We start from the raw sequence: 15,874 nt of genomic DNA, 5'->3' as shown, positions 1-15,874 counted from the left end.
TATTTTGACTGTTGAGCTACTTTATGATGAAAAGCCACTGATCAAACTGTAAATAAATAAAAATGCCTGCAAGCCACTCAGAGCAATTTGATTGGGCGAGTGGTAGATGTGGGTGGATATCTGCACAAAGCGAAAGGCACTGTGTTCTCTATCGCTCAATGCAGTCTGGACCGAAAGTAAATAGGACGATATCCTTATTGTTTGCATTATTATGTGACATTTTTATAAAATAACTTTGCTTGTACATTGTATTGAAACCATTATTCAGTACAAAATGACCCTGGTCAAGTGTAGGAAATCCTTACAAATTTAAAGTGGTATATTTCTATTGCTATGGGACACAGCCTCTGGCATTATTTCTTAGATTTGATCAAATCCCCCAATGATCCACTGTGAAATAAAATGTACTGCAGCAGTAGGGCTCAAAAAGGTTATATAAGCTTCAGAAAACATGGAGCTTTTTCTCTGTAGATATTTACAGTTTATTTTTTCCCCCTAGAACATGGGTGTGAAAGTAAATTGGATGGGAGAGCGAGTCAAAAACTTAACGAGAAGCAGAAGACCGAACTGATGGAATATCTTGATTTAAAGCCACATATAGTCTTGTGAACCTAATAGAAGCTGTTTAAAACCTAAGAAATACATTGCAATATCATCAGAAAGATAAAGCAATATTTTCTTATGACTCTGACAAGCAATCTTTAATTGTCAACGTGCAGAAAAAGACTAATGTATTTAATATGAAAATCCACATGATATGAAGCTTAAATGAAAGAGGATTATGCCAATTGCTAGTATTATACTAGTCACAGCTAACAACTCTTAGAGCTAGTGAGACAGTTTGAGATGTCACCTGCTGAACAATGCTAGTTGCTAAAGTTAAGCTACTTGCAACAATAGACAATATAAATACTAAAGCTAGCAGCTAAACTCCAAGTTTAAATATGTAAACACTATTTAAAACAGTAAAGATACAGGTTTGTGTGATAGTTTGTGTATTTTGCTTTTCATTTAAATCAATATACCTATAGTTGATTTGTTTTTTCTAAGTATTTTTACCAGTGGCTCAGGAGGTAGAGCGCTCGTCCTGGGATCAAGAGATCGCAGTTCAAATCCTGCGTGTTGTTGGGCAAGACACTGAACCCCTAATGCCCCCAATAAGCAGGTTAGCGCCTTACATGGCTGCACGGCCGCTATTGGGAAATGTGAAGTACACTGTAAAGCGTTTTGGGAAGTCTTGACTTGAAAAGCGCTACATAAATGCAGATCATTTCATTTCACCACACAAAATTGCCAAATACACTGTCCCTTTAAAGGGAATATTATTACTTCAAATTGTTTTGGTTTCGCTGGTCGTTACGTTAAAAAATATGAAAATAAAAACGTGAATCAATTAAAAAAGTGGAAATTGTTTGATTCGGGTCGTGACTTGTAATTAGGGTGGTATGGTGCGTCCGAAGTCAGACCATTAGAGAACCACTGCTCTAGAGGAGTGTTTTTCAACCATTTTTGAGCCAAGGCACATTTTTTCAATTGAAAAAAATCCCCCATGACACCATTAGTCGGTGCTGTTGCATCTCTAATAAAAGTAAATACTAATGAAATAGATTGCACAGGTACACAAATAGATAGATAGATAGATAGATAGAAATAAGATCATTATCCACTGCTGCTCTAGAGTTACAATTACATTCGAAAAAGCGCTATTTCATCCTTGGACATCGTTTGTCATTAATAGGACGGGGTGCACAATAATCCCTCAAAAGCGACAGGCAGGAGGTTTCCAGTAAAAGCTGACAAAGCAAATAGTCCGGCTTGACACATCCTGCTACTGTCATCACATCACATACTGGGAAGTCGGCAAGAGTTGCCGATGACCGGGGCCCGTCGGTCAGCCAGATGACGTTCATCCTGGTTTGTGCTTGTTTACAGGGCCAAACTCCTTCAAGCACACACACATTAGGTTTTCCAAGTGTAGAGCCTTAACTGGAGCTAAGCCGCATTATCCCAAAGCAGGACAAGAAGGGGTGACAAGACACAGCAGTGAGAATCAAGTCCGAGCAATTCTCGTTGCCCTTTTCAAAATAAAGCTGAAAGGAACTGCAAACAGTTTAGACTTTAACCTCATAATATCCAATTCTGTTGCTTGGTATGGGATTCAAGTTTGTTAAAACAGTTATGAACCATCGTTTGCCAAAACAATATGAGGGTTTGTAGAAACATTGTGCATATTGTGGAATGGATGATTTATTTTTACTGCGTACACTTTACACATTAAATACATTGTTTTCTCTTTTTTTTTTAAATCTTTTACTCGACATTATGAAAAACAATCGAAAAGATGAGCAAATGAAATATTCAACATTATTGCTTTTTAGTTTGTATTTCTTCAATTAATAATTACAAAAATGATACAATGCCTGCCTTATTTTATTTTTTTTCGCTTTACCTTTGTTTATTGTTAAATGTGGGGTGGGTTGTTTAGGTTGTCATTCAAAAGTTGAATTGGAACTTTTTTCTCTATTAAGTATGTGTTAACATTGCCCAACTGAGTTGAAAGAGCCCTGAGCTTTATAGTCTACTACGCCCATCTGCTTATATAGGAGCTGTTCCGGGTGTAACACATTGGCTAAGAGGAATGGAGGGTGGGGGGAGTACTGGAGAGTGAGGTCATGCTCCTACCTGCAGATTTTGTTTTTATTTGTTAGTGTGGCATGAAAATGGTGAAAGTAATAAGAGGCTTTCTTTAAGGGACATTGTGTAAAATTTAGTGCCGCCTCGTGGTACAAAAAAACTTCGAGTTTAAAAAAAACCTGATTTGAATACTAAGCATACTAAAATACATTTTGAAAAGAAATCAGTTTGAGAAATGTGTGTTTCTTTTTCGCTGCATAAGTATCAACAGTCTCTCCATTTCATACCAGTCAACCACCGCCAATTGATCCCCTTCTTAAAGAGTGCAAATCCTCCTTATTAAGCAAAATGAAACCATACAAACATTACACGGTACCTATTTACTCACAGCAAGACAGATTAAGTAGATTACTAGGACAAAATTACTAATCTATGATGACGATGTAGTATTCTACCAATGGCCGAGACGATCCGCATAAGAGCCAATACGAGCAAAAATTGTTATAAGCGTACACAATTTGAAACAATCCCAAAAACCTATAAAATCTGGGAAAACTTATAAGTTGACAGGTAAGTTGACACCGTTACTCACCCCCCCTTCTCTTATGCACAAATCCTGTTACCCCCACCCCCCTCCATGCGTTTTTTTTGGTAGGTGTTTGCGTCCCCACATGAAACAGATAGTACATGTTTCCATGATGACCAATAGCAGGAGAAGCCTGATCTGATTCAGATACAGCACCTTCCATGATCTGGTCGCCGTCTTTGGTGTAAAGCGTCATCCCGCTTTCCAGAGATACCAGTTCCTCAATCACTGGCGAAAGTCTTTGGTTTACAAATTTTGAGTAAGCCTGTTTTGATCACATTTACACCTGTATTTTAAAGTTTAATTACTATTTAAATGTGTTTGTAATTATTGGAAAGATAACAGATATTTAGGGTTCACCTTGATCTCTGGGCAAAGTCGGGAACGGGCGATTAGTTTTAAGTATTTCATATCGGCAAAATTTGTCTCTTGACCAATTTGAGCTACGAACACAATCCTGAAACCAATAAAGCTCGTATGAAGAGGTATCACTGTATATATTTTGAAGTTTGAGGCTTTTGATCATCTCTACTAGTATAATAATGCGTGAGTTATTGACAGGAAGTCTCGGCCAATTGGTAGCCATATCCATCTGAAGGAAGCACATGACAAGAGGGCTTGATTTCGCTTGGGGATTGGTGATGTCCTTATTGCATACCTGTCAACCTGTATGTTTTTGCCGTAAAAAGTAGGTTTATTATGCATTCTAAGACGAGTACGGCATACAAAAAAAATCTGTACGGAAAAACGCAAATTTATCAATTACGGGTACCATCCGGTATCTGCACAGGAAGCCTGATAGCTGGTATTGATCCCATGACCTCAGAATTGTGCCGCGGACGTGCTAACCACTCAGTGTCCTGGGGATTTCCCATCATGCATCATTCCGTGGTAGTTGTATAGTGAAAGGAAGTCCTTCTCTTTTTTAGAGACCTGGCTTTTTCGGCTCAACTCATTAAAAAGAGCCGGCTCTCAAACGGCTCACTTGCTTTGATGCATTATATTACGAATCATTATTGTTGTATAAAGAAGTTAAGAAAAAAAAGAAGTTTAAAATGAGAAAATGAAAAAAGACAGGTTTGTGGCTATCCCTTTAATCAGTATATTACCAACAATAATTTAATGCAGAAAATGAATTAATAATTTAAATAAGAAAATGTATTATTCTACTTAATTATATTTGCATGTGTTTTTTCCTTCTGCAGTGAACGTCCAAGCTACTTCATTTTTTAACTTTTTTTATAATAAACCTCACTCATGTCGAGCAATTTAGTATCTCACAAATAAAAGGTTAATATATAACAATATATATGATACAACAAAACAGATGTACGATATAACATATTAAACTACATAAATAAATAAGTTTGAAAAAAATATGGTGTAAGATTATTTTGTATTTTGTAAGGAAAAATACGACAGTTTGTAAGGGCATGGAGCCGTGGGGGTTGACAGGTATGATAATGTCCTTATTGAAAAGGTCAATCTGAACTGCACTGGTTGACCTTACATTAAAAATAATAGCATGTCGCAATTTTTAACACGAAAATATAAAGAACTTGAGTCCATGGTGGGTAAAATCGCGATGAAGCTCTAACGGTTTTCAGGTGATTACATTTTATTTTGTTGTGAAGGAAGACACCGGAAAACGACCTGTGCTAGCCAGCACTACACGCTGGTGGCTTGTGAAGGTAGGCCTCAGTGAATACAAATAAAAACATTCACAAAACGGACTGTGGGGTCTTTTAGGAACACAAACGGTCCAAAAAGACGATGAATTAATTCCATCACATCCATGTATGTCCCTACTCCGCGTTGCTAAAACCCCAGGAATGGATGCATCAAAGCGGGACAAGTTGTTGTTATTCCCCCTTTGCAGCGAGCCTTACCTTGCGTTCAACTCCTCGCCGTCTCTCTTGTAGTCGTTAACGCTGGGCACAAAGCCTTTCCCTTCCCGGCTTTGCACCACGAGGTCCGGGGTACTTCTCAAAGTCTGCCGCGGAGGAGGACGGAGGGCAGCCAGGTAGCGATGCGCCGCCCGCAAGTCGAGCGCAGTCGCCGCCGACGCGTGCGACAACCGCAAGCCACTTCCGGGTTCACCTCCCAAAAAAAAAAAAAAAAAAAAAAAAAAAAAGAATTTTTGCTATGTGTCGTTTGAGAACGAAATGATTCTATGGCCCGACTCTCTTCGAAACGCCTTTTTTATGTGATTCATCAGTATACAACCCCTTCTTTCTAGTCAAGTCAAGTCATGTATATTTGTATAGCCCTTAATCACAAGAAGTCTCAAAGGGCTGTGCAGACTACTATTACACCCTCGCCTGATCTCAAACGCGCTGATTTCTTCTTGGCTCTTGGAATCACCAGCAAAGCAACGTTTTTGGAGCGAAGGCTTCAACCAGAAATATTCCGGGAAATTAAATCACGTAGAATTACTGTTAAATGCTAGCTCATACATAAAAAGTAAAACAAAACAAAACTGTGAACAATGCAGGATCATAAACACTCCACTGCCTTGAAATGGTTCAGTCCATTTGATTCCTAGCACAGCTCTCACTCTCCTCCCCGCTCACCTCTCTCTCACACAACGTTTCTTTCACTCCCTCTGTTTTTCTCTTTTTACTTTTACTCTTTGTCTTTCTTTCTCCTTTTCTCTCTCTTCCTCTCCATCTCTATTTCTCTTTTTTTCTCTTTGTTCTCTGTTGCACTCTTTATTGCTCTCTCCCTCTCTCTCCCTCTCTCTCATATTCTCACTCTTCTTTTCCTCTCTAAATTGGTAAAAGGCCTGCATTTATATAGCACTTTTTAGGTCAATGAAGACCTCCCAAAGCGCTTTACACTCATTCATTCACACACACACTCACACACCAATAGCGACCATGCAGCCATGCAAGGCGCCTACCTGCTAATTGGGGCATTAGGGATTCAGTGTCTTGCCATATAACATATAACACATATAACACGGAGGAGCCAGGAATTGAACCTGAGATCTCTTGATCCGAAGACGAGCGCTCTACCTCCTGAGCTAATCCTCCTTTCTATTTCACTTTTTCCATTGTTCTTTCTCTTTATTTTTCTCTTTCTCTTTTTTTCTGCCTCTCTGCTTCCCTCTTTCTCTTTTTCTCTCCCTCTCCTCTCCGTCAAGTCAAGTCATGTTTATTTGTATAGCCCTAAATCACAAGGAGTCTCAAAGGGCTGCACAGACCACAAATTATTGCAAACCGCAGACTATTATCACATCATCCCCTGATATAAAACATACATAAGGGCAAGAAAAAACTCAAAAACCCCAACATGAGGAAAAGGAAGGTTATTCATATGCTTTAGAATAGAAGTGTGTTTTAAGCTTAGATTCAAACAGTTCCACTGAGGTTGCAGATTGAATCTCAGGGGGGAAAACATTCCACAGCACTGGGGCCGGAATAGAGAACGCTCACAAACCTGCGGATCTCTTCTTGGTTCTTGGCATCACTAGTAGACCAGCATTTTCAGAGCGAAGGCTCCTGACCGGAACATAGGGGGAAATTCAATCTGAAAGATACGAGAGAGGAAGTCCATGCATGATTTTGTATACTACCAACATAATCTTAAAATCACATCTTAAGCTAACAGGTGTTTCCTTTCTATCTATCACTATCTTTCTCTTTTACTCCCTTTTTAATGTTTATTTTTGTCTTTTATGCTTTTTTCTTCTTTTATGTCTTTTTGGCTTTATTTTCCTATTTTAAGTCATTTTGTGCATAATAATACACAATAATTGGGAGAAAACCTGTATTCAGTAAAAAAAAAAACATTGATTAGTGTAATAGGCAAAAATACATGAACTATCATACCAATGTCAATGTTTATGAACATCCATAGGTCGAAATATGTGTATTTATTTTGTATAGCTGAATCCATAGCTATTTGTCAGCGCCATGTTTGCCTGGCATCTTGCTGCTGCTACACAATGTTCATTTGGCACAGATTTTTGTTCGGATTAGACAATACAGTGCCATCTAGTGCTCAAATATTACACAATGTACCTTTAAGAGCGGCTTTGGAGCCGAAAGAGACGGCTCTTTTTGGTGAATCGGCCAAAAAAGCCCGTTTGTTGAAAAATTCCTATCACTACAATATTTATTTTTAATCCTGCTACTTTATCACTACACTATGTATGCATTATTTACAAATAAAATAAACCAAATTAAAAAAAAATGGAATCACAAAGTATTCTTTGCCGCAAATGTTGTACAGACCATACATCTGAGAAAGTACCTTACCTGACCACAAGAGAGCAGCAGAAGATCAGTAAAGTACACGTTTGCGGTTCAGAAGCGAATGTCACTTTTCAATTATTAGAGGGGGAATCAAGCTTTACTATTAATTAACACTTCAGTTTAATCATACGCCAAATGTCAGAGACACTTAATTTTCTCAACAAAAGGTGAAGTGGGGCTTTAGGGAAAGTTATTATAAATAAAACACAATCACGTCACATTAAACGACGATTAGAACTATTGGACTAAAATGCAAACATACCACTAGTATTGATTTGAACTTTTTTTTGTCATTGATATACACTTTGTGGGATATTGTTTGTAACGAGATGAGACAGTGCACTCCAGTGTGAACATGTATTGTAAAATTATATTATTACTATAAGACGCGACTTTTTCCCCCAAGCTTATGCAATGATGCAGCTAATTGATGCATTTTTTTCCAACAGCCGCTAGGGGCACCCGAGCAGTAAAGGTAAGAGTGAGACAAGTAGAATTTATTAAGTTTTTTTGTAACTTCGTGCTTTGTGCACAAAAAAAACTAAACTAGCATCAACAGACCCTCATCATGGAAGAGGTGTCCATCGAAACGGGAGAGCTAACTACCATATTGGGAATAATTTTACAAGTCTCTTTTTTTGTAAACAGAAATGATGTGGAGAAACGAAAGCATTTCAAGAAGCAACGCCCAACGAAGCAGGAATGTTTAAGGCGGATTCCTACTTATCCGTCGACATTATCGTGTGTTCTAGAGTAAATATTTTACATGGTCGGATTCTATGGATTGATGTGCGAAGCCATTTTCATGGACAATTAAGACAGCCAGGGGATGTAATGGTGAGGTACCCCGGCTTACAAGTTTTCAGATATCTTCTTTCAGACTGATGGTGTTGTTTCTCTGATGAGTATATTTTGAATCCCTAGAGTTTACGCTTTCCAATGATTTGTGGTATGTTGTATTTCAGTGACTGGTGACATTGTACACACATGTATTTGTTTATCAAAATCCCGGTGGCACACCGCCAGCAGGCTATCGAAACGTTAAGGTGTTAAGGTACCATATATTATTAAATCTCTTTCTGCGTACCATTTTGCTTGTAAATATCGCATGTTTCAAGGAGGGGACATGCGGCTTATAGTCAGGTGCGGCTTATTTATGTACAAAATCTATTTCTCTTGTACTGGTTGCGGCTTATAATCAGGTGCACTATATGGTCCAAATTTTACAGTAATAAAGACTGGAAGAGATAAAAAAAACTCAAGATAAATGGTAGAATAATAGAAATACAGTACTGTGATAGTACAGCAGATGCTAAAAGTGTATATTTAGTAAATGTGTGATAACAACCTGCTAAATTTTTTCTTTACAGTGTTTCTCAACTGGTAGGTTGGGACCTAAAAGTGTGTTGTGTACCCGTTTCAAGTGGGCCCTGGGACTTTGCTTTAAAAGAATAACGGCAAGAGAAAAAAATATATAATTGAAAGTTTGTTTAAACATGTTCAGCATGACCAAATGCTGATACAGCGGAGAGTTGAACAGATATGGGTTTAATTACTTTGAAGACAAAGTCACTAAAGTGAAGCGTTTTGGATTCCATTAAAATGGAGCATTAAATGTAGTATTATTATTTGAAGAAGTTTTGGTTTTGCTTGTCATTTTTCATATAAAATGAATATATTCTACTATATATTGTGTTAACTCTGGGCGGCACGGCGGCTGAGTGGTTATCACGTCCGCGGCACACTCTGAGGTCATGGGGTCAACACCACTTACGAGCCTTCCTGTGCAGAGTTTGCATCTTCTCCCTGTGCTTGCGTAGGTTTCTTACGGGGACTCTGGTTTCCTCCCACATTCCAAAAACATGCATGTCAAGTAGGTTTGCCGGTCTAAATTGTCCCGAGGTATGAATGAGCGAGTGAGTTATCTGTCTCTGTGTGCCCTGCGACTGGCTGGCAACCAGTTCAGGGTGTCCACTTCCTACTGTCTGAAGATGGCTGGGATGGGCTGCAGCACACTCGTGACCCTACTGAGGATGAGTGGTGGAAATAATGGATGGTATAAACTGCACTATCCTTTCATTCGATACATTTAAGAAGTGGAATTTCTTCCTGGATTTGGGTCGCAGTTTGTAAAACGGGTGCAATGGTGGGTCCTGAAGTCAGACCAGTTGATAACCACTGCTCTAAAGCATATCGCTCATTTTTTTTGGGTCGACTCAAGCTGTTAGTCGTGTTATCTAACAAATATAAAAAAAGATAACAATTAAATTCAGGAAGTCACGTGAATTTTACCTTGTGTCTGTCTTTCTGTGCAAGCCATCAACTGTCACTTTTCTGTCCATTGGCTTTCTTATGATATTTCTTCATCGTGACCTGGATTTCTTCATCCTCGTCATCCGCCGTGACTCTGATCATGCTTTCATGTCTTCCATTGATCTCCTTTTCTAAAAATAAAAAAATGGCTGCCAAGTGTGAAGGCTTCTTGCGCTTTAGATCTTCAGTCTCCGTCATTAGCATATTGAGGAGGGGGAAAAAAAGGCCTTGTTGACAGATTTGTTTTGTTTTTGTTGGTGTGTTCTGTATTTTCATAGAATTTTGCCAACAAAGAAGTTAATTTGGAAACAGATTGCCTTCTTGCTCCAAATTTATCTAGACCAGGTACGTCTATCTCATTTTGGCCCTGGGGCCGGATCCAGACTTTTTGTTTTGAGGTGGGTCGGATCAGTCAAATAATGTCAACTCAGAATTTTTAGCTTTCAGTAGTATGCTTTTATCACTCGGCCTACTTTTGCAACCTTTTATATTATAATTACAGATGACAAGGGGTCACACATTTATTCACAAGCAATGGATACAAATATTTTCATGTTTGGCTTTGAATGTGTTAACTGGTTTATTTTAGCAGTCGAGTGAACGCAGTTTTACACCTGAAACAAATCACCACGCCATACAAACTCAACATTGCCATCTCGTGTCCGGAGAGAGCATTCTAAAAAATCAAAAACTTTTAATATAAATGACCTGGAGACTCGCTTTTTTCGTACATACTCGGAAATTTATGGTGGGCCAGAATAAATCAGCCAACCGGTAGGATCCTGCCTGCAAGCGTGTTGACATGCATGATCTAGATTTTAGATCAACAAAAAATATCTAAACTCATATTTTTAAAACACAAAAAGTCTTTGGTGCTTTACAAATAAGTTTGATTTGATGTCATTTTAGTTACTATTTTTACTTAAACTAGAAACAGCAGTCTTTACTTCAAAGAGCTCTTTGTATAATATAGAAGTTTGGGGGTGCGCCCTTTGTTAATAACGCATATGCAATCTCCAGCCAGACTGGGAAATGGCAGGGAGGCCGGATGAGCAGGCCTAAACTTCTCAATCAATATTTAATAAAAAAGCCGTGGCGGCAAAGCCCGCCATGCGGTGCTCCAGATCCGGAGGCTTATTGGAGAGGAAGGACCCCTGCGAGATTTAGGGTGGCGGTTTTGATCACTTATTCGTGCCAGGCAAATTTTTCGTGCAATATGTCAGTGGTCGGCATCCACGGGGTCACACAGAAAAAAAACCCTTATTTATAGCTTTTACCGTATTTATTCCAGTATACACACATTTTTTTCACTACAAAGTAAAGTCATTGTTTGGGTGCTCGTCACTGAGGTTTTATGGTACTATGTCACTATAATGTATGATCAGTGGATGCATCGGGAATCATACCCAGATTGTGACTGTGATAGTGCCGAATCCTAACCAAGAATCCAAAAGGATTGTATATGACAAAGGAAAAGGCACACAACTTAATCTCATCATCACTCTGTTTTTACAGTGTCACGTTGTTCAACATTGTAATAGTGCATTATGGGAAAGAGTTTAGCTAAAACAACATTGTAAAACGTGGTACCATGATAAGAAATAGTGTGATGAGATGAATTATAATGCCCTTTCCTATGTCATCTAGACCTAGTGGTCTCCTGTTACACCCTGGGTTTGGGCTTATTATGTTATTATTACTATTATTATTAGTATTATTACTAATGTTATTATCGTGCTGGGTCGCAAGATTATTGTCAGACATTAAACCAAGTTTGTGTTAAAAAAAGGTTGCTGTCAACCTTCTTTAACATTGACATATAAATAAAGTGTGAGTGCTATAGTAGCTTCAAACTTGAAACTTTGCAGGGAATGCACAGGAAGTGCACACACAAGATGGACATGTTGCAAAAAGAAAAATACAGTGGTGTCCGGATTGTTTCCACTGAGGGCCACAGATGGTAAAATTCAAGGAAAGGCCACTATTACGTTTATGGACTTCAAAGAGCCAATCAAATTTTAGTATCCAGTAAAACCTGAATGACAATTTGCATTTAGTTTCCAGGCCTTTGGTTTAACATCCTTGCACTAAAAATAGAAAATACACTTCAATACACAGGATTTATTGTATTTCATGATCATAGGTTTTGTGAATTTCCCTGCAGGGATGAATAAAGTATCTATCTATCTATCTATCTATCTATCTATCTATCTATCTATCTATCTATCTATCTATCTATCTATCTATCTATCTATCTATCTATCTATCTATCTATCTATCTATCTATCTATCTATCTATCTATCTATCTATCTATCTATCTATCTATCTATCTATCTAGGTAGGTAGGTAGGTAGGTAGGTAGGTAGGTTCAAATACAGCTACCAGCCTTCCTGTGTGGAGTTTGCTTGTTCTCCCTGTGCATGTGTGGGTTTCCTCCGAGCACTATGGTTTCCTACCACATTATAAAAAGATCTGTGTAAGGTTGATTGGCCTGTCCAAGTTTTGCCCTGCGACTGGCTGTTAACTAGTTCAGGTTCCCTGCCCACTGCCTGAAGATTGATGGGATGGGCTCCTACTGAGGATGAGCGGTGCAGATAACGGATGGATGGATTGATGTACTTCCTGAATTTTTTTTAAACATCAAGTCATGAAAATAAATAATATTTAAAAAAACGAACAAAAAAAAACAATTTTGTCAAAATGAATACACATAATACAAGAAAAATATGTAAATGATTAAGGAAAAAGAGGCACAAAATGACAAAAAAGCGGACAAGAATTTGAGTGAAATATGAGAAAAAAAAAAACAACCATTTGAAAATATCGTAAATTCTGGAAACAATACTACATTCCGGAGCTTATTTTTAACTAGGTTTTAAACACTGGGGCTTTAAATACGGTGCAGCTTATTTTCTTTTCTTCGTGGCAGCATCGAGAAAAACAGCAAGATTCTCTTTTTTACAACGCATTTGCTCTAAATACGAATTAACATTTAGGGAAACCATTTATGATATACCCTTATAGAGGAGAAATTCGTTGATGATTTTATCAACATTATTCATATACAGTAATATATAACAGGAGCAAAACAGAAGGTTTAATGTCCTCACGATATTAAACTTTCGCAAGCTCAAATTAAGCCCTCACTTTATGCATCCAAATAAGAGGTATAACAGAGTTTGAAAAAAATCTAGCCTGACCCGACCCGCGGGTATTAAAGCCCAAATCAGCCTGAGCCCGACCGATTCATTCAGGGTACAAGCCCAAATTTTGAGATGTTATTTGTGAGGACTCGGTAGGAGGGTGATTTTGGCCAAATCGGATTCTCCAACACTTGACATTTAAGCCTCCACAGCAGCACATAATTAATTAAGGCAAAGAAAAAGAAACAAGAAACAATGACGGGTGGATGATAAAAAAAAAAGTCATTGAGGGAGAAGCCTGGCCCAGCCTTAACCCAAACATAATGATTTGAGATTTTAGGCCCGACCCCACCTGAATTAAAGTTCAGGCTCAGGCTTAAGATCTTACCTCTAATCCGAATTGAATAGTATTGAAAGTTATCCATCAAAAACGTTGCACTTCATCTGCATCTTCGGCGCCAATTTTAGGCTGCTGAAGATTACTTTAGCCCTCGAGGAACGATAACAAGCAAATGCAAGTGTGTCCGTTACCGGGGCAACCACCAATGGCAACGACACAAAAAGACATATCCATGCTGCAATCTGGCACTATTCTTCACAGTACCAGCTCAGTAGCCTAGATGGTAGTGTGCCGGCTTTGAGACTGGAGGCTTTGAGACTGGGAGGTCGCTGGTTCGCGCCTCGACCGACACATACCTAATTGGTATAATGGCGGCGCCCTCTGGCTGCGGCTGCACCGACTCGCTACAACGGGTCAGGTGTATCGACATTTCGTTCTGTGTACATTGTTACAAAGAATGACAATACAAAGGAAATTATTATTATTATTATTATTATTATTATAGTTCCCCAGGCACTGTCGTCTAGAAATATAGGGATCACATTATACACCACGCAGCTTTCATTCGGGTTTTTAAATATGTGTTCTTCTTTGTAATCGCCATCTTGAATGGTCACATGATCTGAAATTACATGATGTAAACAAAACAGAGTATAACTAAAAAAGGACGCAGCTGGAAACGGCGTCATGCGTGCAGGGAAACACCGCCGTTGGTGTTCTGCAGCAAAAGCGTCAATGCCAAATTCCCCAGGCGGTTGGGGCCGTGTGTGCGCAAAGCTTACAATGCAAGAAATTGACATGAATTAGTTCATTACAGACGCTCCCCTACTTACGACCATTCGACTTACAAAAAACGGTAGATACGAATATTTTTTCGGGATGTCGAAAAATATCCGGACATTGCTGTAAGTTACCGCAAATTCCGGACTATAAGCCGCTACTTTTCCCCCCAAACTTTCAACCCTGCGGCTTATTTAGTGATGCGGCCAATTTATGTAATTTTCCTAGCAGCCGCCAGCGGCGCTCGAGTACAAAAGGTAAGATTTAGACTGCAACTTCTTAGTTTGTGCACAAATTAATTTAGCGTAGACATATCCTCATCATGCAAATTGCATAAAGAAAGGCAGATGATGCAACTTTCAAGCTAACACAATCGAGCAGTACGATGTAGAGGGAAATAGAGCTACCGCACGTAAACTTTACTTTGAGAGCGTGATGCTAGCGTGTTTTTGAATGAGGGAGCGTGGGATGACATCTATATGACAAAGTCTCTTTCCCATATTGAAGGAAGACAACTTTTATGACGTCAGTTATGAGGAGGAAGATGAGGACGGGTAACCCAGCTTACTAAAAGTACGGTATGTTTTCTTAACAGAGCTGATTACTGTGTTGCGAGCGTGTTGCTAAAAGCGTTTTGCTACCCTTCACAGGCACGGTTTGGTGCTGTGATGATGAAAGTCATTATATTATTATTAAAGCTTTAAAAACTCTCTCGGTGTACCGTCTTTCTTTGTAAATACGTGTAACCATGTATAATATGTATTTGCAACTGTATATTTTTGTAATGTATTTTAGAAACTTATTCTGACATGTTTTGTACGAGCAAATGAGAAAGAAGGGGCGGGGCAAACGCGGGCTGACGGGAAGTGGAGTAAAGGTGAGACGTGTTTGTGGACGCGGCCGACAATAGTGGATATATATTTTTCCCACCCTTACCTTTGGAAATATACACTTTTTTCCTTGGATTACTTTCAATGGGCACCCGGACTCTGCAGGTCTGCGTTAAATCTTAAGTACCGGTATCATTTTCCGTTTATTTTGCTGGCTGTGTTTTTTGGATTGGATCGGTGTTATATAATGAAATTGTGAATATGCTTGATCGCTATTAAGATTTTCGAGAAGGGTTGTTCAAACCTCACATTGTGTTTGCTGTTAAAAACGTCATTTTGAAATATAATATTGTGAATGTGCTTAATTGCTGTTGAGATTGTCATGATTGTTTTCTGTTATTAGTGTCAATAAATTTGTTCTAACCAAAAAATTTGTGTTTGTATTCTGTTTTTTCAATGTGGGCGCATGCGGCTAATATACAGGTGCGGCTTGTGTATGTACAAAATCGGTTATCCTCCCGAAATGTGGTGGGTGCGGCTTATAATCAGGTGCGCTCTATAGTCCGGAATTTACGGTAGATTTTTTTATTGTGCACACTTTTTCAGAATACAGGACAGTACTTTAGTGGATCTTTCGCTGCCACAGGCGTGTGGCGATGTGAGAGCTCACCCAGCATCCACCCCGAAGAACAAATCCGCTTCCTCCTCCCAGTTCGTGTGTAAACATTCTATACTGTATCTCCAGCATGCTAAGAACCTTTGACATTTTTATTGTTACATATCTCGTGCATCCATTCAATATGGTTGGTGTAAAGTGTAAAAAAAGAGGCAAGCCGTTCCATTTGAAATCAAAGTGGGATAAGGAAGCTTAATGCGGTTGATAAAATGGTTGGATCTCTTTTTTTCGGCCACTTTTTACCACGGAGGAGAAAGTCGCCTAACTGTTGAAGCTCATCTTCCAAAAGTAAGTTAAACTCAACTTTATTTC

General features: G+C 38.8%; 1 protein-coding gene across 1 annotated transcript in view; it reads right to left on the bottom strand.

The window, feature by feature from the left end:
- The window catches only part of usp6nl (USP6 N-terminal like), a 29,905-nt gene extending 24,597 nt beyond the window's left edge, over nucleotides 1–5,308 (bottom strand). The window contains exon 1 of the mRNA XM_088347287.1: nucleotides 5,110–5,308. The gene's annotated coding sequence lies outside the window, so the exon portion shown is untranslated. The remainder of the gene's footprint in view (nucleotides 1–5,109) is intronic.
- Between the last annotated feature and the right edge of the window lie 10,566 nt (nucleotides 5,309–15,874).

This window comes from Urocampus carinirostris, chromosome 11 (assembly GCF_059441175.1).
Source record: "Urocampus carinirostris isolate Australia breed hairy pipefish chromosome 11, RoL_Ucar_1.0, whole genome shotgun sequence".
Classification (NCBI taxonomy): Eukaryota; Metazoa; Chordata; class Actinopteri; order Syngnathiformes; family Syngnathidae; genus Urocampus; species Urocampus carinirostris.
This window is presented reverse-complemented; position numbering and strand designations above follow the sequence as displayed.